Source organism: Pelophylax lessonae, assembly GCF_965119305.1.
Source record: "Pelophylax lessonae genome assembly, chromosome: 8".
In the NCBI taxonomy this organism is placed as follows: domain Eukaryota; kingdom Metazoa; phylum Chordata; class Amphibia; order Anura; family Ranidae; genus Pelophylax; species Pelophylax lessonae.
This window is the reverse complement of record NC_138775.1, coordinates 91,136,331-91,160,484: the sequence shown is the minus strand read 5'-3', so window position 1 is coordinate 91,160,484 and position 24,154 is coordinate 91,136,331. Positions and strand designations below refer to the sequence as shown.

General features: G+C 42.5%; 1 protein-coding gene across 2 annotated transcripts in view; it reads right to left on the bottom strand.

The window, feature by feature from the left end:
* The window catches only part of CACNG2 (calcium voltage-gated channel auxiliary subunit gamma 2), a 230,898-nt gene that overhangs the window by 55,170 nt on the left and 151,574 nt on the right, over window positions 1-24,154 (bottom strand). The gene's annotated exons all lie outside the window — the stretch shown is intronic.

The window sequence follows — 24,154 nt, the reverse complement described above, 5'->3', positions numbered from 1 at the left end:
TGTCCCACGGACACTGTTGGGGGCCGGACTATAGTTTGAAAAAAATATGAATGAATTCCTATGCACATGTTTTATTTGTAGTGCACAAAAACAGGAAAAACAATACAATATTTAAAACCATGGCCTCAGGAACTAAAGTGCAAGCAGTGCCTGCTTGAGCCCCTCAGAGCTGAAGACCTGACCCCCCCATCTAGTGAATGACTACAAGTCCTAGCATGAACCCGTGAGATCTAAGGGGTCACGTTCTTAAATCTCAGGGGCTCATGCTGGGACTTATAGCCGTTCACTAGTTGGGGGGCTGTCATGTCCTCAGCTCTGAGGGGTTCATACTGGGACTAGTAGTCCTTCACTTTTGGGGGGGTGACATTCTAAGATTTCAGGGGCTCGTGTTGGGACTTGTAGTCCTTCACGAGTTAGGAGGGGGTGTCACGTCCTCAGCTCTGAGGGATTCATGCTGGAACTTACAGTCCTTCACTTGGCCATGGCCTGTGGGTCCTGCTGGCCGCTGACCTGTAAGTTTTGCTGGGAGCTAGCAATGGCCTGTGGGTCCTGCTGGCCACTGGCCTGTAGGTTCTGCTGGAAACTGGCCATGGCCTATGAGTCCTGCTGGCCTGTAGGTTCTGCTGGGAGCTGGCCATGGCCAGCTCCCAGCAGGACCCACAGACCATGGCCAACAGGGACCCACAGGCCGTGGCCAGCTTCCAGCAGGACCCACAGGCCGTGGCCAGCTTCCAGCAGGACCCACAGGCCGTGGCCAGCTTCCAGCAGGACCCAAAGGCCATGGGCAGCCGGACCCACAGGCCATGGTCAGCAGGACCCACAGGCCATGGTCAGCAGGACCCACAGGCCATGGCTAGCAGGACACACAGGCCATGGGCAGCAGGACCCACAGGCCATGGCCAGATCCCAGCAGGACCCATAGGCCATTGCCAGCGTTGGGGGCTATTTCCTATTTTGAGGTTACTGGGTGGGCAGGGCGCTGGGGCAGGGTAAATGGGCTGTATGTGGGGGGGTTGGAGATGGGATGTAGGGGTCAGCTGGGGGTGTCAGGGTGTCTCACCTCAGCGATGCCGATGACAGCTCAGCAGGTCCTTGCTTGGCCTCCTGGTGGTGATGACCACTTCAAGCTGCAGCAAGTGCCCAGCCCGAGCCAGTCACATGCGTCCCCTGGCAGGCTGGCGCTCCCTGCCTCCAGTCCGGAGACTCCAGGTCCAAAATAAGCTTCTCTCACTCTTTTTAAAAACTTCAGGCTGCACTGTTGCCGCCATCCAGCACCCAGCCTGATGCGCCGTGCGCCGCGCCTCTGCCCGCCTTCAAAGTCTCCAGGAGTTGTAATTCCCTGCTACGCGCCCCTGCTCAGTTCTCCCCACCCACCCACCCCCACAAGGAACTTGAGCGCGGTCAGGACTACAACTCCCAGAATGCAGCGTGGTAGTAACACAGCCAATTGGCAGCTGCCACAGCCGATTTCCTGCACACGCAATAAAAAAAAGGTCAGCAGACAGCGGCCGTTTTGTAATGGTGGTTTATGTCCCTCTTCCAGGGATGTGATTCTCTGCTCAGCCTTCTGTATTTGCTGTTTATGCGTGGCAATTTCTTTCTGAAATTGTGTCAGCCCCTGTGTGATGGCTGCCTCTATGGTGGCTTTAATGGTGGGTGACAGGATGGCAGAAACAACTTCTGCCATCTTCTGATACACTGGATCAGAGAGTTCATAGGTAGCAGGGGCGAACTGGGGCTGAGCAGGTCCTGTGTGTTGCAAGAGTTAGACAGGAGCGCTCACCCCCTCCTTTCTTGCTGCACGTGCTGCTGTGGCCATAGCTGTTTCAGTGAGAGGAGCTGCAGTGGTCTCCGTTCGCTCCTTGCTGGGGGTGGACTGGGCACGCTGGTGCTCTATGAATTGGTCCATGAGACTCACCTGATGGGCAGGGTGATAGAGGCAAGGTCTGCTTCCCTCTGTGCGGGCCCCGGTGGTGGCTTTATATAAAAATCAGCGGAGGGTGCAGCGGGAGCCGGGAGAGTCACTCCACCATCATGGGTGCTGGAAGGCAGGCAGGGTTCAGGACCCTGGTGGGCCGGATGTGGCCCGCGGGCCGTAGTTTGAAGACCCCTGCTCTAAAGCATACACAGATAACCCTCACTGGACCCCACCAACCTGAACAACTTACTACCCATCTCATTGCTCTCATTCACCTCTAAAGTTTTAGAACACTAGGTCTACAACTGTCTGAGCTCCTACCTCATTGAAAACAACCTACTTGACTCCTTACAGTCTGGCTTTCACTCGCCACAGAAACTGCCCTACTAAAACTGACAAATGATTTACTAACTGCTAAAACCAATGGCTCCTTACTCCATACTCTGACTACTTGACCTCTCTGCAGCCTTTGATACTGTTGACCACCCGCTCCTTCTCAATAAACTCTGTTCCCTTGGCCTCCAAAATTATGCGCTATCCCAGTTCTGCTCATACCTATCACAGGGCTCCTTCAGTGTTACCTACAACTTTGTCTCCTCCTCTTCATTTTCTCTGTAGAGGTCCCCCAAGGCTCTGCTCATGGACCCCTTGTCGTCTCTATCTACATCTCCTCCTTGGTCACTTGATAACCTCCCATGGCTTCCAATACCATCTCCACGCCGATGACACCCAAATTTACCTGTCTACTCCTCACCTCACTCCTTCAGTCTCTTCATGCATTACTAACTTACTAACTGACATATCAGCATGGATTTTGCACCACTTCCTTTAACTAAATCTCTCTAAAACGAAGCTGATAATATTCTCCCCTGCCTGTGCCCCCCTCCATGACTTTTCCATCAAGGTCAATAATTCAACAGTCAATCACTTCACTCACGCCAGAGTACTAGGTGTAATCCTAGACTCTGACCTGTCCTTTCAGCCTCAAATCCAATAGTTGTTGAAAGCTTGTAGACTTCACCTCTGTAACATCTCAAAAATTTGCCCCTTTTTACCAAATGAAACCACCAAGCTACTCATTCACTCCCTTGTTATCTCTCACCACGACTATTGAAACTCCCTTCTCATAGGCCTACTCTTCCAAAGGCTATCCCCTCTTCAGTCTATCATGAATGCTGCTGCCAGACTCATCTACATTACCAACTACTCATTGTCTGCCACACCACTCTGCCAATCCCCACATTGGCTTCCGATCGCCCAGCGAATTAAATTCAAAATACTAACAACAACATACAAACCCATTTACAACTCTACCCCATGCTGCATCACCAATCTTGTCTCCAAATATCCCCTAAACCATGGGTGTCCAACCTTTTGGCTTCTCTGGGCCACATTGAGTGTAGAGAAATTTTCTCGGGCCGCATATAAAATATATACTATAGTTAAGGTATATAAGTAATAAAACCTCACCGCGCCCTTCCCGTGCTGCCCCCCCCCCAGCACTAATTTATCACAACTAGAGGATGATCCTTTCCGAGGCAGCCTCTGCCTACAGTTACTTGGAAGCCACTGTGGCCATGACCCAACCTGAATTCCTTCTTCCCCATCTAAAAAAAAAAAATTGTCAGGGGGCAGTGGGCCGCATTGCCTGGGGCTCTGGGCCGCATGCGGCCCCCGGGCCGCAGGTTGGACATGCCTGCCCTAAACCATCCTGCCTTTAAGCTCCCTTGTCTCCTCCTCCCATGTTCATCTCCAGGACTTCTCCAGAGACTCTCCCATCTTCTGGAACTCTCTAACTCAATCTGTCAGACTATCTCCTACTCTGGCTGCCTTTTGGCCAGTAGTTCTCAACTCCTGTCCTCAGAACCCACTAACAGGCCAGGTTTGCAAGATAACTGAAATACATTGCAGGTGATATCATTTGCTGCTCAGTGATTGCAGTATTCTAGTCTGCATCTCTACAAGATAATACCTAAAATCTGGCCTGTTAGTGGGTCCTAAGGACTGGAGTTGAGAATCACTGCTTTAGGCAACCCTGAAAACTCATCTTTTCTTGGAAGCCTATCATGCCTCCAGCTAATCTTCTATCACTTCCATTAGCTCATTCCCCCACAATTACAACCTTCTGTACCACCTGCCCCACCCTATTAGATTGTAAGGTCCTATGAGCAGGGCCCTCTTAACCCTCGTGTATTTCATAGTACTGTAACTGTACTGTCTGCCTTTTATATTTAAAACACTGTGTAACCTGTATTATAATAATAAAAATAATAATAATAATCTGGTAAAGAATTTGCGATTCTGTTTAGCTAGCCACATGATTCTCACACCACCGCCATATTGCAGAGCCAGAATCATACTTCTGAGATACCTATTTACTGGACATGCTGATTCCTTGTCTAATGAGCAGACTGAAGGCAGACATGTAACACTCAAAGCTGCATAGCTACAGTAAACCAGGAAAGTGACACTTTCCTGGCTGCCGCAGGGCTGTGTAGATCGCTAGATTGGCTAAACAGCATTGTTCTGCCTCTCCACTCTAAGCATTGAATGTGTGATCTCTGTAACTTACAGTTGTTATGAGATAGCAATAACCCTCAATCTTAGCAGAATTAACAGACAGTGACTCGATCCAGATGACACCTTGATGATCTTGTGTAGTTTAATTCATAAACTGTGAGGATCTTACAACACTGAACATTAGATAGGTCAAAAGATCATATTGTGATCCACTCCATGAGACATGAGGCTGAGATGCATTACTGGGAAAAATGAACAAAGGGGTGGAGCTATCTATATAGAATAAACTAAGCTGAGAGGAGGGGAGGAACCAGGGGCAGGAGAACACATACAGTATAACATTTAAAGGCATATCACAAAGCATGTGAAACATGACACTCCCCATTGAAAACTATGATTTTCTATTATTAACAAATTTGAGTCCAAATATAAGCAAATGAAGATTATTTTCCAGGAACATCTGCACAACAAGAGGGAGGGAAAAACAAGGGAAAACAACACAAACATTAACATAGAACTTGTAGATGCTCATCTCGAAGGTCCAGGCTGTGACAAGGAAAATCCATCTTCAGAGGGGAAGGCAGCAACATGCACCAATTCTTCTTACCTCCCTATGAATCAAGTCAATCACTTGTGAGACTTGTCTTCCTCTTTGGACAAAAGAAGTACTAGTCCCTTTATACACCTGAAGTAAAGGTGTGCAGAACCTTCTTTCATTACTTTAACTTCTACTTTCCATACTTTTCTCTCATTACTTGGCATACTCTTTGTAATAAGACCCATAGGCCAATGTCTCCCATATGTAGGTTGGGCTTGCTAGTTTGCCATTTACTGCGGCTTAGAAGGTTAGAAAGGTACTCTATCTTCCAGTGGTTACAAAAAACATTAGCAAGATGTTGAACCCATTTCCACCGATGCTTGTAAACATTAGGGTAATCAAGTTCCTCTGTGGGAATAGTGGCTATCCCAATTTTTTGGGTAAGAAGAGTGGCTGGAGTGAGCAGTACTGGAGAATCTGGATCTGAGGACACAGGAACCAGTGGCCTTGCATTGATTATAGCAGACACTTCTGCAAGTAGAGTGACTAAGATTTCATGTGTAAGCTGGGAAGTTTTCTGGTCCAGTAGCATAGAGTCCAGGATTTTTCTTGCAACTCCAATCATGCATGCCCAAGAGCCTTCAATGTGAGAGGAATGAGGTGGGTTGAATTCCCATTTACACTTGTTGTCATTCAAGAAGTTAACTATCTTTTCTGCTCCTGTAAAATTAGTCCCACAGTCTGATCTAAGTAACTTAATGGGCCTCGCATAGAAACAAATCTTCTGAAGGCATTAATGAAACAGGAAGAGTCCATTGATTCTATCACTTCGATGTGCACTGCACGAATGCTCAAGCAAGTGAACAGCACAGCCCATCGCTTATTGTAGGCAACTCTGCCACGGGTTCTGCGTGAAACAATGGTCCAGGGGCCAAATATGTTCATGTCAACATTAGTAAATGGTGGTTCAGGGCTTAATCGGTCAGCTGGCAGCTCTGCCATCTGTTGTTGTGGGTGCTTTCCTCTTAGTTTCTGGCACTTTACAGATTTGTGGAATATGGACGATATACACAATTTCATCCAGAGGGTCCATAAACTTGCAGACCTTACTGCTCCTTCTGTAAAGTGACGACCTTGGTGCTCAGCTTGGTCATGGAAATGTCTAACTAAAAAAGCAGTAATGTGATGACGTCCTGGATTAATGAGGAGATTTTTCTCTTCACTGAACGAATTAGACCTTCCAATGCTACCACCGACTCGAAATAGCTTGTTTTGATCAATTATTGGATTTCATTTGTACAGAGGGGTATCCTTAGAAAAGTTGAGTCCCTTTTGATATGTTAGCAATCTCTTGTGAGTACACTTTATGTTGGACACATTGGATGATAGCCCTTTCTGCTTGAGAGACCTCCTCAATTGTGGGGGGGGGGGGGCTTTACAGATGTGCCACTTGTGACGCTCTTTTTCAGTGCTAAAGCTGTTTGCAAATTGATGAGCAATGTGAATAAGATGTGCAATGGCTTTACAACAGAGGACCACTTAGAAAAGCGTTTAAAACAGTGAGGACTTACCCTTGCTTTTGCAGAGGTGTTGAGTGTGATGGTAATAGCTCTGATTTCCTTATCAGATTCTGGATGATCCAGTTCAAAGGTAGAATCTATAGAACTTGAGATGAGTTTATCATTCAAGAGTGCTGGTGGTGATAGCCATGATGTGTCCAGAAATGCAGTAGCAGGGTTGAGGTTAGTGGGAACATAGTGCCATTGTTCAGGTGTAGAGAACTTCCTAATGGTTCCACTCTGTTACTGATATACACATAGAACTAAAACTGTCTTGTTTGATTATGTATATATATCGTACCACTATTTTGCTGTCTGTATAAAAGTCAAAAGAGTTTATTTCAAGTTCTGTTTCAAGTTCTATAAGCTCAGCAATTTCCACAGCTAACACAGCTGCACAAAGTTAAAGCCTTGGAATTGTATGTGCAGGTTTTGGTGTGAGCTTGGCCTTGCCCATGATAAATCCTACACCCACTTTATCACTGGGATCTGTAGCTCGAAGATAAGCCACAGCAGCGATGGCTTCATTGGATGCATCTCTCTTCTGGCATTCTTTAAGGATAATAGGGTTTAAGAGCATGGTATCTGGAGTTTGATGCTTTTAGAGACTGTTTTCAGGATCCCCACCTTTATTGTTTCTCTTTGAGTAAGGGGTATCCCAGTCTGAGCTTTCGGAAGTATGTTGTCTCAGAAGTATCTTACCCTGAATGGTGAAGGGTGCTATAAAACCCATTGGATCATAAATGCTGTTCACTGTAGACAAAACTCCTCACTTTGTGAAGGGCTTGTCACAGGCTGATGCTTGAAATGTGAATGTGTCTTGCTTACCATTCCAAAGCAATCCAAGACTGCGTTTCTTAATGGAAAGGTCAGATCCTAGCTGGAATTTCTTCACACTGACAGCATAGTCATCAGAAGGAAAGGCTCTCAACAGCTGTGGCTGTTGGAGATGATTTTGTGAAGTCTGAGGTTTGCAGTGGCAAGCATCTTCTGGGTTCTAGTGAGAAGGTCAATATCTTCTTCCGTAGGCAGAGATTTGAGTCCATCATCTACATAGAAATAATTTTTGAGGAACTGCCATGAATCAGATCCAAATTCCTTCTCACCCTCTTCCTCAGTCCATAATTTGCTACTGCATGAGAAGGACTATTACCAAAAACATGTACCTTCATCCGGTAGTCTAGGGCTTTCTCATTGGCATCATTATTGTGGTACCATCGGAACCTGAGAAAGTTTCTGTAGTTTTCACAGAAGACGAAACAGTGGAACATTTGCTGAATGTCAGCCATAACAGCAAATGGCTCTTGTCTGAAGCGAAGTAAAACTCCTATAAGATTGTTGTTCAGATTAGGCCCAGTGAGAAGATTGTCATTGAGGGAGACACCTTCATGACGAGCACTTCAAAGACAACCCTAATCTGATCAGGCTTGCAAGGATGGTAGACACCAAAACATGGTAGGTACCAACATTCTTCTCCTTCCTTAAAAGGAGGTTCTGGCTCAGCATGATCTCTCTCAAACACCTTCTGCATGAAGTCCACAAAGTGCTTTTACATCTCAGGCTTCTGGTTCAAACTGCGCTTTAAAGAAACAAACCGGGTTTCTGCATGCTCTTTGTTGTTTGGTAGTGTCTTTCTTGGGGTACTAAATGGTAGAGGTGCTACCCAACTGTTGGAATCATCTTGGTAGAACTCTTTACTCATGGTTTTCAAGAATTCTTTGTCTTCCATGGTAATGCCAACTCATTGTCTTTAGTGGTTACCTCGAACACTGTGTTGCCGATGTTGTCATCCCAGAAATTAAGAGCTTTTCTATTGTCCTGTATGATGTGCCGTTGTGCACCTTTTTCAAAAAGTCTTTCTTTAACATTATATTGATGGGGTTGTTGTGCAGAACAAGTAGTTAGTCCGTTAGACAGGACATGTGTTTTAAAGGAAGAGAGACTGAGTAGGACCTTCTGCCTTCGTCTCGGCAGACATTGCCTATGATGACCCAGCCTAGATGCAGACATTGAGCAAATGGTGCATCATGTGGACCATTGATTTGATGGCGAACTTTGTGCACCCTTAAGAGGTCTCTGCCAAGCAACAGCAGGATATCAGCACTTTCGTCTAAAGCTGGTATTTGGTTGGCTATTTCCTTCAAGTGAGGATGATGAAAGGCAGTTTCAAGCAGAGGGATCACCTTTGTTGCATGGAATCTGGTTGCACTGATAGTGGGCAAGGATATTTCCACATTGTCATTCAGAGGAGCAACTACAAGATCACTAGCTCTCCTACCTGAGACTTCTGCAGTGCCGGCACAAGTGCTTAGGGTATAAGGTAGAGCATCTACTTTTATGTTCAACAGTTCAAAAAACTGTGTTCTTGCCAGAGATCTGTTACTCTGATCATCCAGAATAGTATAGTCTTATGGCCTTTTCAGGTTTACCTTTGGGCTATACATGAACCAAGCATATTTTTGCGCAGAATTGGTCACATAGTCCTTCTCCACAGACTTCTGTGCATGTAAAGAACACTGAGGTGGAATGTGCTGTAATCTCTGCGCTCCCTGCCTTGCTTTGCCTCAGGAAGATTGTTTGTGAGCATAGTAGAGTTGTGTGGATATTGATGAAAAGCTTGCATGTGGTCATCACTGTCACACGGTATACATTTGATAATAGCTTTAGCTTTTTTCCTTTGAAAAGTGTTCTGTGGAGGCACAGCATTTGAAGCAAACCCCAAATTTCTTCAAAAGTTCCTTACATTCTTGTAGGGTTTTCTTTCTGAAGCCAATACATTTCTTAAGTGGATGTGGTTTATTATGTATTGGACATAGGCGATTTGGGTTCTAAATTTTCTTGTTTTGATCAGTCTTTTCAAGAACTGTAGCAGGCGCAGGTAGAACATTAGTCCCTTTCACTGACACTGAACCTCTATAGTCTCTGTGTATCATATGTGTGTTTGTATGTTTTGGAGTGGGTGAACTGAGAGGGTTACAGTCACCAGAAGAGAAACTTGGATCGTTCTTCGTGTCTGGAATTCTTTTGATGAACTCATAGAAGTATGAAAAAGGAGGAAAGGCAACTTGATGTTTTCCCTTATATTTTGATCCAAGCACTGCCCATTTTCCTTGAATGCCATATGATAGTTTGAGAACAATAGGGTTGATGCAACGAGGGGTGTCAAGGTAACTGAGACCAGGTAAGTTGATGTCAGCCTTAGCAAGTTGAAGCTCTAATAGAACATCGCTGAGTTTTTGAAACTTTAGATTACCTCTAGACAAAATCTTTGGGAAGCTTTGTAACCTGTTGAATAAGGCAACTTCAATGGCCTCTGGGCTGCCAAAGGTACGTTCAAGTCTGTCCCAAGCAGCATTAAGGCCTGCAGCAGGGTTGTCAATATGTAGTAGACAGTAGACTGTGGCATTGATGTCTAAGTCATTCATTGTGGCCTTAACCACTTCCCCCTGGGTGGACGTCATATGACGTCGTAAACTTTGTGGGGGTATACCGGGATGATGCCTCTAGCTAGAGGCATCATCCCGGTACCGTTGTTTGAAGCCGACGGTCGGCTTTCCGCCAGTACCGATCGATGCGGCTCGGGAGCCGCTCGATCGTTACCCGGGGGGGCGGGAGGGGACATCCCCCCCCCTCCCGCCGCCTTCCGCGGCTTTTACCGGGGCTCCCATCGCACCGGGAGCCCCGAGCATTCAGTCGGCGCATCCGCCGGCTGGATGGAGTCCCGATGAATGCCGGAAACGGCACCGATCGGGTCTCCGATGACGTAACCCGGAGGCGGCGTCCATGACGTCACTTCCGGGTTAGTGTGCTGCAAAACGGCGGCAAATTTGAAAAACGGCTGTATGCAAAAACGCCGTTTTCGGCGTTTTGCATACAGGGAAGTGTAGTGGAGGGGTCTAGGGTCTTTTAGACCCTCGATCCCTCCATAAAGTGTACCTGTCACTGCATATTGCTGTCACAAGGGATGTTTACATTGCTTGTGACAGCAATAAAAGTGATCCGATTTTTTTAAAAAAAAACTGTAATAAAGTTAAAAAAATAAATAAAATAAATGGGAAAAAAAAAAAAAAAATTTAGCCGCCCCGATCACTGTTAGCTCGTGCACAAAAAAAAACGTATACGGAAGTCGAGCCGCGAATGAAATCGCTGTTCAAACCACACATGTGAGGTATCGCCGCGATCGCCAGAGCGTGAGCAATAATTTAAAAAAAAGAGCTACACTCTAACTCTAAACTGGTAACCGTTAAATAAATTTAAAGTGTCGCCTATTGAGATCTCTATTGACCGTAGTTTGTCGCCATCCCACGGGGGGGGGGGGAGCAATTTTAAACCGTAACATGTTGGGTATCTATTTACTCGGCGTGACATCATCTTTCACAATATACAAAAAAAATGGGCTAACATAGTATTTTTTAAATGCAGTGAAATGTAATTTTTCCCAAAAAAATTGAGTTTTAAAGACCGCTGTGCAAATACCGCGTGACAAAAAATATTGCAATGACCGCCATTTTATTCTCCAGAGTCTTTGCTAACTTGTAAACAAAAAGTGTCCGAAATAGGACTGGTGGGGAAGTGGTTAAAGGTGGATTTCCAGCCTCTGTAATTTTCAGGCTTGTCATCAAACTTGGTGAGGCCTGTCTTAGTGAGCTTTCTGTGGAGCATGTATTTAGCAAACTGTGACATGTCCATGTTTTCAGACTTTGGGTGCATGACTGCAGGTGGAACAAAGTTAGTTGTGATGGCTGGTGCATTGACGTTGAGTAGCTTGGGAAAATATGCTGGTGCTAAGGCATTCAAAGCTGGAACTGGCTTAAAATTCATTGACCTGTTGGTTTGTAGCTGTGGAATAGTACTCTTGCTAGTAGGTAGTTGGTTTGTGCCAAAGTAAGGTGGACAGTCTATTATATGCATATCACTGTCTGTTGCTTGCTGAGATACTGCAGTCTCATGTACTGGAAGATATAAAGGCACAATGTCTTGAGGTACAGTGGGTGCAAAGAAGAGACTTTGAGTGCTTTGGCTGCTGTGACAGGGAGTTGATGGTCTGGAGAGGTATGTGAAGAATCTGAGGCATGGGATACCATTGAGTATCAGCAACTGTTGTCTCTCGCTTTCACTAGCGGCTTGTTCTAAGACCCTTAACCTTGCCATGGCTGTGGCATGCTCACATTGTTTTTCCAAAACTTCCATGTCTGCATTCTGGCTTGCAGCTTCAGCTTCCTTCTCTGCTTTCTGGCATGCATCTTCAGCTTCCAGGTGAGCAGCTTAAGCTTCCATTTCTGCTTTCTTTTGGGCGAAAGCTGCCTAAATTTTAGAGGCTTCAGCATCTGCATGGGTTTTTATGAGTCGCTAACTGAGTGAAGAAGATCTTGATTGTAGGGATTTGGAAGAACTTGTGGAGCGTCTAGTAGATGCAGAGTGATAAGATCTGAATTCATGGAGCTGTGTTATTCTCACTTCTGACTTTGTCTTTGTTTGCACCACTAAGTTGTCTCTTTCGAGACGGAGCTCCTCAAATCCCTTTAATTCTTCCAATGACCCTTGGGTGTCGTACCCCTTTAAGAGATCAGTATTTTTAACACACACTCTTTGATAACTCTCATAAGCAACATTCAATTGCTTGATAGCACCCTCTAGTTGTAAAGGCTCATGAGATTGTTAGGAGAGAGCAGACATGCATTGAACTGTATTAGACCATAAATCATTGATATTAGACAGCAGTTTTTCCTTGTCAGCTTTAAGATTTTCTTGCACTTTCCAGGTTGGTTTTGTTAAGCGTTTCTGTTTTTGTTTGGTTCAGGGTTTAATTACAAATCTGGAAGGTGTTCCAATTAAGATTGTGTATTCGTTTGCCCAGATTGTATATTGCTTTGAAACACTGTGGCTAACAAGGAAAGGGTTAATAGTAAAGTTCTTCCAGCAGCAGAGAAATGTATGAATTGCTGTGCCTGAGCTCAGGTTTCCTAGGCAGCAGTTGCAGAAAGGTTTACTTTGACTTTCTTATGAGATTTCACAGACGAAAAGCCATGTGCTAATGCATACAGAGGCAGTGTATAATCTGTTTGTATGGCACAGTCGTATGAACATTCACAGCAGTAATATTGTCCTGACACTGATGAGTGCTATGCTGAGATTTTCTTACAGTCACATACAGGCTTGTGTAGTAACTGCTGCCCTGTCTATTAGCTGCTATTTCCAGTGTCCATATAACATCTCACTGTTTATCCAGAGCTAGCAAGGATCCTATGAAAGACATTTCACTGATCTTTCTAATGATCTTTTGATTTATCTGCCTCTCTACTCTAAGCATTGAAAGTGTGACCTCTGTAACTTACAGTTGCGATGAGATAGTGATAACCCTCAATCTTAGCTGAACTAACAGACAGTGACTCTATCCAGATGACACCTTGAAGATCTTGTGAAGTTTAATCCATAAACTGTGAGGATCTTACCACAATGAACATTGGATAGGTCAAAAGATCAAAATGTGATCCACTTCATGAGACATGAGGCTGAGATGCATTACTGGGAAAAATGAACAAAAGGGTGGAGCTATCTATACAGGATAAACTGAGCTAACGGGAAGGGAAAGAACCAGGGGCAGGGGAACACATAAAACATGTAAAGGTATATCACAAAGCATGTGAAACATGACAAGCATTACTTTCCCTTTAGCAAGTACAAAATACACATATGTATTTTACTTGTATTTAGCTGTTTAAATCTGTGATTTAAGTCTACCCCATGTCAAAAATCCAGAAATGTTTTATCATTACCACTAATCTTATTGAGTGTTTAGCAGAATGTATAACTAAAGCTAAAACTTTTACTATAGTAGTTGTGGCTTCTGCTGTGTGGCCAAAGACAAATCCAAAAAATGGGGCAAAATTAAAAACAAACAGGTTTACACTTAAAGTGCCTGCTCTGTACAAAATAATTGCACAGTGTGGCCTCAAACCTCCTCTTCTTGGGTCCCCTGCCAGTGCTTCTGGCTCCTCCCCTCTAGAAAGCCGCTTTCTATGTCGGCACTCATGGGGGCTCACTCCTGAGCTTCACTGTCTGCATCTGTTGACAGACAATGGGACCTGGCCCCTCCCCCTGCTCTCTCGTGACTGGTTTTGATTGACAGCTCCAGTGAGACAAAGAAGTAAGGGGGTGAAAAGCTGCAGATGAGCACAGCGCTGGATCAAATGAAGGTAAGTAAAAAGAGGGGTGAGGGGGGATACTGATGTCTAAACATTTTTACCTTCCTGCAAGAAATTCATGAAGGTAAAAAATGTTTGGGCTTTTTTACTCCTTTAACCCTATTTTTCCACATCACAATTCTTCTGTTTAGAGCAGAGGTCTTCAACTATCTAAACAAAGTGCCAGTTTATGGTCCTTCAGATTTTAGGAGGGCTGGACTGTGGCCAGTGGGTGTAGAAACTGTACCGGCATCATAAGGAGTAGACAGTGTCTTAGGTTGGGGGTTAGTGGGTGTAAAAAAATGATATAGTGCCTGTGGTCAGTAGGAGGAGGAAACGTGCCCATTATTGGTATTAGTGGAAGAAATAGTACCCTTTTGTTGGTATTAGTGGAAGTAATAGTGCCTTTTTATTGGCATTAGTGGGAGAAATAGTGCCCAATTGTTTATATCAGTTGGGTGAATTATACATCATCGCTGGTATCAGCAGGAAAAGCAAATTGCCACATCCAACTCATGGGACGCAGATTGAAGACCACTGGTTTAAACCAAGACCTTGAGTTCTGAGAACTAGAGCACACATTGAGTTGTTGCTCAAGCCATCTGGGTTTTGGTCTTTGGAAACAAGAAAAGTGGCTGCCAAATCGCATGAGATGCTTGGACTGGTGACATAGCTGCAAATATCAACCTGTGTTATGGTAAATTGGATAAAACAGTTTTCAGCAGTAGCACAGAAGAATAGGATTTGTCTGCATAAGGTTGCTTAGACTATACTGTTTCCTCCCAACTGGGCTGGAGATTGCAGATTTACTTGTTTGGATTAAAAGGACTTGGATCACTCTCTTCGAAAAACTATCCCGCTATAATTAGTAAATAGTAGAAGTGAGGAATCGTTCCAGAGAATTAATCCCATTGTCATGTTAGGTCAGTAAGGATTCCGTTATCCTCTGCAAGGACAGCTGCCTTTCAGAATATGCACAGATACAACAGTGCGGTTGCTATGAGGCTCTGTTTGGCTGTGCCGAGAGCAGTCTGCATCACATTCACTGGATTTCTATAGTTATCAGATGTATTAGAACACGAGTTATAGGAAAAAACAAAAAGTAGGGCAAATTTCTGTTGTCTTTCTTGCACATTTCCATAATAATGAACAGAAGCAGTTTAATCAGCACTGAAATCAAATTTATTTCAATTCAAAGAGCCACTGCTTGGTTACAGTAGCCATGCAAACCATTATGAGTTTTCTTTAGCAATAAAAAAATACTGAAGTTGACACATATACAGTGGGGAAAATATTTATTTGATACCCAGCAGATTTTGTAAGTTTGCCCACTTACAAAGAAATGAAGGGTGAATAATTTTTTTCATAGGTGTATTGAAAAGGATAGAGACAGAATATCAACCAAAAATCCAGAAAAAAGACATGATACAAAAGTTATAAATTGAGTTGCAGTTCAGTGAGGAAAATAGGTATTTGATCTCCTAGCAAAACATGACTTAGTACTTGGTCGAGAAACCCTTGTTGGCAACCACAGAGGTGAGACGTTTCTTATAGTTGGTTACCAGGTTTGCACACATCTCAGGAGGGATTTTGGTCCACTCTTCTTTACAGATCTTCTCTAAATCCTTAAGGTTGCTTGTTTGCAACTTGAAGTTTCAGCTCCCTTCATACATTTTCTAAAGAATTAACGTCTGGAGACTGGCTAGGCCACCTTTATGTCCTTTATCCTGAGCCACTCCTTTGTTGAATTGGCTGTATATTTTTGGGTCATTGTCACGCTGGAAGATCGATCCGTGACCCATCTTCAGTGTTCTGGGTGAGGGAAGAAGGTTCTCATCCAAGATTTTTCAATACATTGCCCCGTCCATTGGCCCTTAAATGCAACACAGTCAGCCTGTACCTTTAGCAGAAAAACAACCCCAAAGCATAATGTTTCCTCCTCCTTGCTTGACTGTAGGGATGGTGTTCCTGGGGTCATAGTCAGCATTTTTCTTCCTCCAAACACGGTGAGTCTAGTTAATGCCAAAGAGCTCATTTTTGGTCTCATCTGACCACAGCACTTTCTCTGCAGAGAAAGTGCAGGTTTTCATTCCATGGAGGCGTATTGTGTTACCAACAGTGGTGCATTTAGGTTTTGTGCTGCCCTAGGCCTGACTAAACTTGTGCACCCCCCAATTTAAATATGACCCACTCCTTCCTGTAAAGGCCACACCCCTTCCTGTTTACGACCCGCTCTGTCATCTGTAAACCACAGACCACAACCACAGTCTATCAGTGCCCATCAGTGCAGCCTCATCAGTTCCCATAAATTCAGCCTCATCAGTTCCCATAAGTTTAGCCTCATTAGTGCCCATCACTGCAGCCCTATCAGTGCCCATCAGTGAAGCCTCATTTACTGTCCATCAGCGCAGCATATCAATGCAGCCTCATCAGTGCAACCCCATCCACCAGTGCAGCCTATCAGTGAATCATATCAATGGCAATCAGCACAGCCTCATCAGTGCCCATTAGCACAGCCCTATGTCACTGGATTAGTAAGATGACTCCTTTCTTTTAAGATATTTGGATTTGTGTTTGCTGCCACTCATTGTAATCATAGGATTATTTCACTTATTTGTATAATGATTAGGAAGTCCATAGTGATTATACAAATACGTGGAATAATCAGTGGCAGCAAACACAAGTCCAAATATCTTATAAGATTGGAGTAATCTTACTAATCCAGTGAACAAGCAGGTCCAAAATATTATTGAAATCATATATAATTAAAAGCCTTAATTGTATATGATGCAATTCAGTATGCTCGCTCAAGGACAAGAATGTTTAAAGAAATAAAATTATATTATTGACATGATGCCTGCCATACCTGGGGGTGGAGGAGGGTAGGCAGAGCATTAGGCTGCAGTGCCACACTCATTAGCATTGACGGCCATCAGGCCAGTTAAGTGTGATCGGCGGCCTGCAGTCTGTCCAAATGTCCTCACCGGTCGGGATTATTATACCGGCAGGTAGCAGTGTGGCCACTTTATGGGGGTGCCAGACTGATTTGCCTCCTTGAACTTGACCTCCGGCCAAATTTGCCCCATAAGACTGGCACTATACTAAAAGTGTAGCACAAGCCGGTGGGGAGCCTTTTTTCGGGCGGGAGCCAGGAAGAGGCTGTATTTATTTGTGCGGGGAGCAGCTTTTTTGCTGCCCCCCTGCAAAGTGCCACCCTAGGCCTGGGCCTTGTTGGCCTAGGCCAAGATACAGCACTGGTTACCAATGGTTTATTTGGTGACAGTGGTCCCAACTGCCTTAAGATCATTCACAAGACCCTCCCGTGTAGTTCTGGGCTGATTCCTCACTTTTCTCATAATCATCCTTACACCATGAGGGGAATCCTGCATTGAGCTTCAGACCTAAGGGGGGATTGATGGTTATTTTGTGTTTCAGTTGTCTCCTTCTCACCAAGCTTCTTGCTGTTTGTCTTGTAGCCCATTCCAGCCTTGTGCAGGCCTACAATCTTGTCTCTGATGTCCTTTGGCAACTCTTTAGTCTTGGCCATGATGGTGAGGTTTGAATGGAAGAAAGAGATTCTGTGGTCAAGTGCCTTTATACACATAACAAGCTATCAATAGGAGCACCTTCTTAAATTGACATGACTGTTCTGTGTACCACATGAGCACATACTGTAGCCAGTTCTGTGGGAGCCAGAATTATTGTTTGTTGGTAGGGAATCAAATACTTATTTTACTTTCTGATCTGCAACTCAATTTATAACATTTGTTTCATAATTTTTCGTGGATTTTTGGTTGATTTTCTGTCTCTATTATTTAAAATGCACTTGTGATAACAATTATAGACCCTTCATTTCTTTGTAAGTGGGCAAACTTACAAAAATCTGCAGGGGATCAAATAATTATTTTCCCCACTGTATATCATTTCCAAACAAAAAAAAACTTTTGAGCTTACCCTAAATTGCACAGCAATGAAGTAGCCAGAGCAGCCAGCTCAAGTAAAATTTATACAAATCTAATAAATTAAAGTGCAGCTCTTAACCCCAATAAATATACGAATAACTTCAATCGATACCACCCAAGGACATAAAGTGCTATAATCGCTCAAAAATAAAACAGGCATTTCACTCTTTGCAATATTAGTAAATGAAAAAAACACTTCACATTGTACACTTACATCACCTAAAAAGTCCAATGTGTGCTCCCACTTTATAACTGCTCCTGGAAACTAATAGCCCAACATTCTAGATTATAAACTCTAAAGAGCAGGGCCCTGTGATTCCTCCTGTATTGAATTGTATTGTAAGTGTACTGTCTGTCCTCATGTTGTAAAATGCTGCACAAACTGTTTGTGCTATATAAATCCTGTATAATAATATTAATAACATGCATCCATAGAAAATAGTGTAATCAGCATCTGTATATTTATAATATAAATAGTATAATATATTATAATTATTTAATAATATATACTGCATATTAATAAAAGCAAATAATAGTGATGAAGTGCTTATGGGCTCTTTCACACTGGCAGGTGGGGGAATGGTATAAACAGGCAGCATCACAGCTACGGCAATTGTAACTTGGGATGCAGAGCTTGACAGGGGGCTTTGCCTGTTAAACTCGCTCATTGAGATCATTGGGGCCACATTGCAACCGCAAGCCAAATACTTAAAAGACTGTAATGGAACTATAAGAGTAGGGAAAAGGATTGACATGGAGACCATGTTTTTGATTATTGATATGGACTTTATTGCACTTAGGGCTCTTTCAGACAGATGGTAAAGCTTACCACCCTCTGAAAGTAAATCTGCGGTGGATTCCTTTTAAGAGGGTGGTATATCAACGGCTGGCAGATGTACTGGTGCCTCCTGATGCCGTTTTTTTTTTTTTACTTTTTTTTTTTCAAATTTGTTGAACAGTAATTTTACATTGCGGCATAATCTCACAATGTAAAATTACTGTTTGGCAATTTAAAAAAACAAAACAAAAAAACATCAGAATGCACCACTAGAGCCACCTGAACACCTGCCACCTGCTACTAAGCCACCCTCTTAAAAGTGGTCCACCCCTGATTGCTTTTCAGAAGGTGGCACCTGTCTGAAAGAGCTCTTAGTGGGATAAAGTTCATAACATTAATCAAAAACATGGTCTCAAAATCAACCCTTTTCTCTACTCTTATAGTTTCTCTATGGTATAAAATTGTAGACCACTTAAGCCCCGGAAGGTTTAATCCCTTTCATGACCAAGCCATTTTTTGCGATATGAAACTAGGTAAGGCCCCTTTCACACTTATGCGACCAAAAGGTTGAGCGAATTTACTGCAATTTTTTTGCCGCGATTTTGACTGGACTTGAAGCAATGCCTATGTCTATGGACCTCAAAACACATTAAAATCGGCCCAAAGTAGTGCAGGGACTACTTTGAAGTCGTTGCAATTTGAAGTCACACAGATATGAACAGTACTCATTGGAAATCATGGATTACGCCTTGTCATGTGACTTTGCAGTCGCAGGACAAGTCACACAAGTGCAAAAGGAGCCTTGCTTGACAATTGCCTGGATGTGCGACACTGTACCCAAATAAATAAACAAATAATGTCCTTTTTTTCCCACAAATAGAGCTTTCTTTTGGTGGCACTTGATTGCCTCTGCAGTTTTTATTTTTTGCGCTATAAACAAAAAAAGACTGACAATTTTGAAAAAAAAAAAAACAATATTTTTTTACTTTATGCTATAAAGCATATCCAATAAAAAATCAAATTTATTCATCAATTTAGGGCAATATGTATTCTACTACATATTTTTGGTAAAAGAAAATCCCAATAAGCGTATATTGATTGGTTTGTTTAAAAGTTATAGTGTCTACAAACTATTTGATATTTTTATGGAGTTTTTATTTATTTATTTTTCCTAGTTATGGCAGCGATCAGCAATTTTTAGCGGTACTGCAATATTGCGGCAGACAAATTGGACACCTAACTGACACTAATTTGTGGACCAGTGACACTAATACAGTGATCAGTGTTAAAAAAAATACACAGTCACTGTACTAATGGCATTGGCAGGGAAGGGGAAGTGTGCTCCTAGGGAGTACTTTCTAACTGTGTGGGGGATAGCCTAACTGGCAAAAGACAGAGATGCGTGTTTCTGCTTAGAAGAAACACAACATCTCCATCTTCCTCTCTGACAGTTCGGCGGTCTGCCTCTCCTGTGAACGATCTGCGTGTCCCGGTGGACATTCCATCCACTGGACCCGCTAATGTGCTCTACACCCTGTGCACAAAATCACGTATATGTATGTGATTTTGCTCAGGAGGGCCACCCTGCTGCAGTATATCTGCGTGGGGCGGTCCTCAAGTGGTTAATCATCAAATCATAAGTGTATCCTCTCATAAATGTGCTGAAGATCTCATGATATCATGTATCCACTCCTTTTCTCTTGATTTTGTAATCAAAAAATAAAAAATAAAATTATATTCCCACACATACTTCCTCTCCTCTGGACTCTCGCACACTTTTTTGTTCTGACCTAAGCTAACTTATATTAGTTAGGTCAGACAAAAGTGTCTCTCCTGAAGCTGAAATGCAGACACTAAAAATTTGATTGAAATCTATTCCTCAATTGCCACAAAGAATATACACTGCCTGGCCAAAAAATAAAAAATAAAAGGTCACACACTCTAATATTTTGTTGGCTTTGATTTCGGCACGCATTCGATGTGGCATTGTTTCGATAAGCTTCTGCAATGTCACAAGATTTATTTCTGTCCAGTGTTGCATTAATTTTCCACCAAGATCTTGTATTGATAATGGGAGAGTTGGACCACTGTGCAAAGTCTTCTTCAGCACATCCTAAGATTCTCAATGGGGTTAGGTTCTGGACTCTGTGGTGGCCGATCCATGTGTGAAAATGTCTCATGCTCCCTGAACCACTCTTTCACAATTTGTGCCCGATGAATCTTGGCATTGTCATCTTGGAATATGCCCGTGCCATCAGGGAAGAAAAAAATCTATTGATGGAATAATCTGGTTATTCAGTATATTCAGGTAGTCAGCTGACCTCATTCATTGGGCACAAGGCAGTAACTATCTAATAGGATAGTTACTGCATGCTTAGTATAGTTAGTTGCTTATTTAATTACAGGTGGCGACTTTTTTTTGGCCAGGCAGTGTAAATCTACTTTAGTCTGTGCTGTAGGTAACTTGTGCAAAGAGAGGAGCTTTGGGAGGGGCCAAGCAGGCTCCACCCACTAAAGCCTGCCTACAGAAAACTACAAGAGGGGGTAAATACAAGGCCAGTCTCTCTACCCAAGAAGTTAGAGCAGCAGTGACTGGTCTTTGGAGGAAGCTCCTGCACACAGGCAACATTTCATACTGGATTAGTGCACAGATCTAGGAAGAAGTACACAAAACACTCCAAATTCATGTAAGACACCTTTCACACTGCTCTGTAGCAAAATCGATGTAAAAACTAAAGTGTGTTTTTCTGTGTTTCATATGTGTTTGCTGTGCGTTTCTGGGGCGTTTTTGGTTTGCCTGCACCTGTGAAAAATGGACATGTGACTCAAAAATGCACCAAAAATGCAAATCGTGGTGCGTTTTTACTGCAATTTTGCAACGATTTCCAATTATTTCAGTGGGAAGCTGCACACCAAAGATGCAGCATGCAGGACTTTTAAAAATGCACCACACCCACAGCGCAGTGGTGTGAGAAGTCCTATAGGCTTTAAAGCCAAAATATTTTTCTTGTGTTTTTCTTGCAAGGTAAAAATGCAAGAAAAAGGTATCAGTGTTAAAGCAGCCTAAGAATGCACAAGACAAATGTATTTAGACAATATTTGCCCATCGTGATGTTTAGCTTTACACTGATCTGGACCTGGAAGCCTTGCTGTAACTGTTAGCTTTCCTGTTGCTCTTATTCCAAGAGTTTGCTGGACTGTTTACCCTTTGCACACATCTGAGTGCACTTTATTTTGAGTTCTTTTTTACATTTATCATATAGTTTTACACTGTGTGGCTGCTGCCTATATTTTATTATCTCTTAGTGCCAATGTGTATAGAGCTGGACACACCAGATAAGATTTGCTGATGTGTACACTTATGATTTGATGGTTAAAGACTTTTAAACAGTAATAAGAGTGGCAAAAAAGATCAATTTAGAGACCATATTTTTAAAATATTGTTATGAAATTTATCGCACTTTAACTTAAGCGGTATTAAACCAAAACAAAAAATGTATTATTTTGCAGCTTACCAATCATTAGATGTAGTGGCTGCATCAGTTTTCTTTTCTTTGGCTTTTTTTCCCTCTGTTTTCACCTGGTGATCTGGCCAATAACACATCTCCTGTATTAGTGAGACACAACTCTGGATGAATGAGCACAGGAGGCACAGCAGACAGCAGCATTGTCATTCTGGAGGGGAAGGTAGTGTAGATGTAGATACACTAACAATTGAAGCCAAACTCTGGTTCACACTTTATAACCAGTTGCGGCAAACAAGGTTTTGCATGAATAATAAAAAATGGTGATCATTTTAATCACCCCTGCCAATGTTAAGTGGTTTGTCTCATCCATGTAAACTAATACATTCTGCTGGAGAGCTTCGGCTTTTTAAAAACAGCAGACTTGCTGGCTGGATCACCAGATAAAAACAGAAGAAAGAAAGGAATCTAATACAGAAATCAAATCTAAGAATTGGTAAGCTGCAATATAATAAATGTTTGCTTTTTCCTCATTATTTATAATTATTCAGATGTTAATTGCACAATTTTTTTTTTATGGATGCTTGTTGGGGTATTCGTTTCTAGGAGCAATTATAAAGTAGGCATCACCTTTATATTTTTGGTTGGTGTAAGTGTACACTGTGGAATACTTATGTTATTGCATATAGTGGAGTGATTGATTTTTGGGTGATTATTGCCTTTATGTAGCTGAGTAGTATCAATTAAAGTTTTTTTTTTTTTTATATTTATTGGGGGCTGCACTATAGTTTATTAGATTTATTTATAATTTCCAAGACCACAAGGAGAAATGAGTCCAATGGATTCCTTATTAGTCCTTTGGTAAACTTGAGCTAATTGAATTTGCATAGTAGTAGCAATGTAGAGTTGGGTCAAGCCCCTTGCCAGTAATGCATAGAGGTTCTTGATGCAGGTTTATATTACACAGAGGAATTAAATAAATCAATGAAAATGTATAATCTTTTTTTTTTTTGCATATGCATTAAGAGCGATTTAGATATTAGTAAATGTTTTATTGCTAATAGTTTAAAAAACTGTTTCTGTATAGTGTGTAATTACAAACATACATGTGCTCATTAAATACACATGCTGTAATTCTTGCTTTCCAGTGATAAATCATGGCTATGTTTTACTGATTCTTATCACAATGCAGGTCTGTTGGTCTGCTGACACAATAAAGAGTTTGTGTGGACAAAATTAAAAAAAATGCATTATGTCGATACATCAGATCTTAATAAGGACATTATCTGCATGGAGTGTATACAGGTGCATCTCCTAAAATTAAAATATCATCAAAACGTTAATTTATTTCAGTAATTCAATAAAAAAGTGAAACTCATATGTTTTAAAAAGATGCATTACACACATACTGTAGTGATATATATTTCAAGCATTTCTTTCTTTTAATTTCAATGATCATGGCTTACAGCTAGTGAAAACCCAAAATTCCGTATCTCAGAAAATTTGAATATTACATAAGACCAAAAAAAGGATTTTAAATACAGAAATGTTGGCTTTCTGAAAAGTATGTCCATGTACAGTATAGTATGCACTCAATACTTAGTCACGTCTCCTTTTGCATGAATTACTGCATTAATGTGGCGTTGTATGGAGGCGATCAGCCTGTGGCAATGCTGAGGTGTTATGGAAGCCCAGGTTTCTTTTATAGTGGCCTTCAGCTTATCTGCATTGTTGGGTCTGGTGTCTCTCATCTTCCTCCTGACAATACCCCACAGATTCTCAAGGGGTTTAGGTCAGGAGAGTTTGCTGCCCAATCAGGCATAGTGATACCATGATCATTAAACCAGGTATTGGTACTTTTGGTAGTCTGGGCAGGTGTCAAGTCCTGCTGGAAAATTAAATCAGCATCTTCATAAAGCTAGAGGGAAGCATGAAGTGCTCTAGAATTTCCTGGTAGAGGGCTGCGCTGACTTTGGACTTGATAAAACACAGTGGACAAACCAACCTAAACCCCATAGAGAATCTGTGGGGTATTGTCAAAGAAAGATGAGAGACACCAGATCCAACAATGCAGATGAGCTGAAGGCCACTATCAAAGAAACCTGGGCTTCCATACCACCTTAGCAGTGCCACAGGCTGATCGTCTCCATGCCACGCCACACTGATACAGTAGTTCATGCAAAAGGCCCTGACCTAGTACATACTGTACTGTACTGTATATGGACATAACT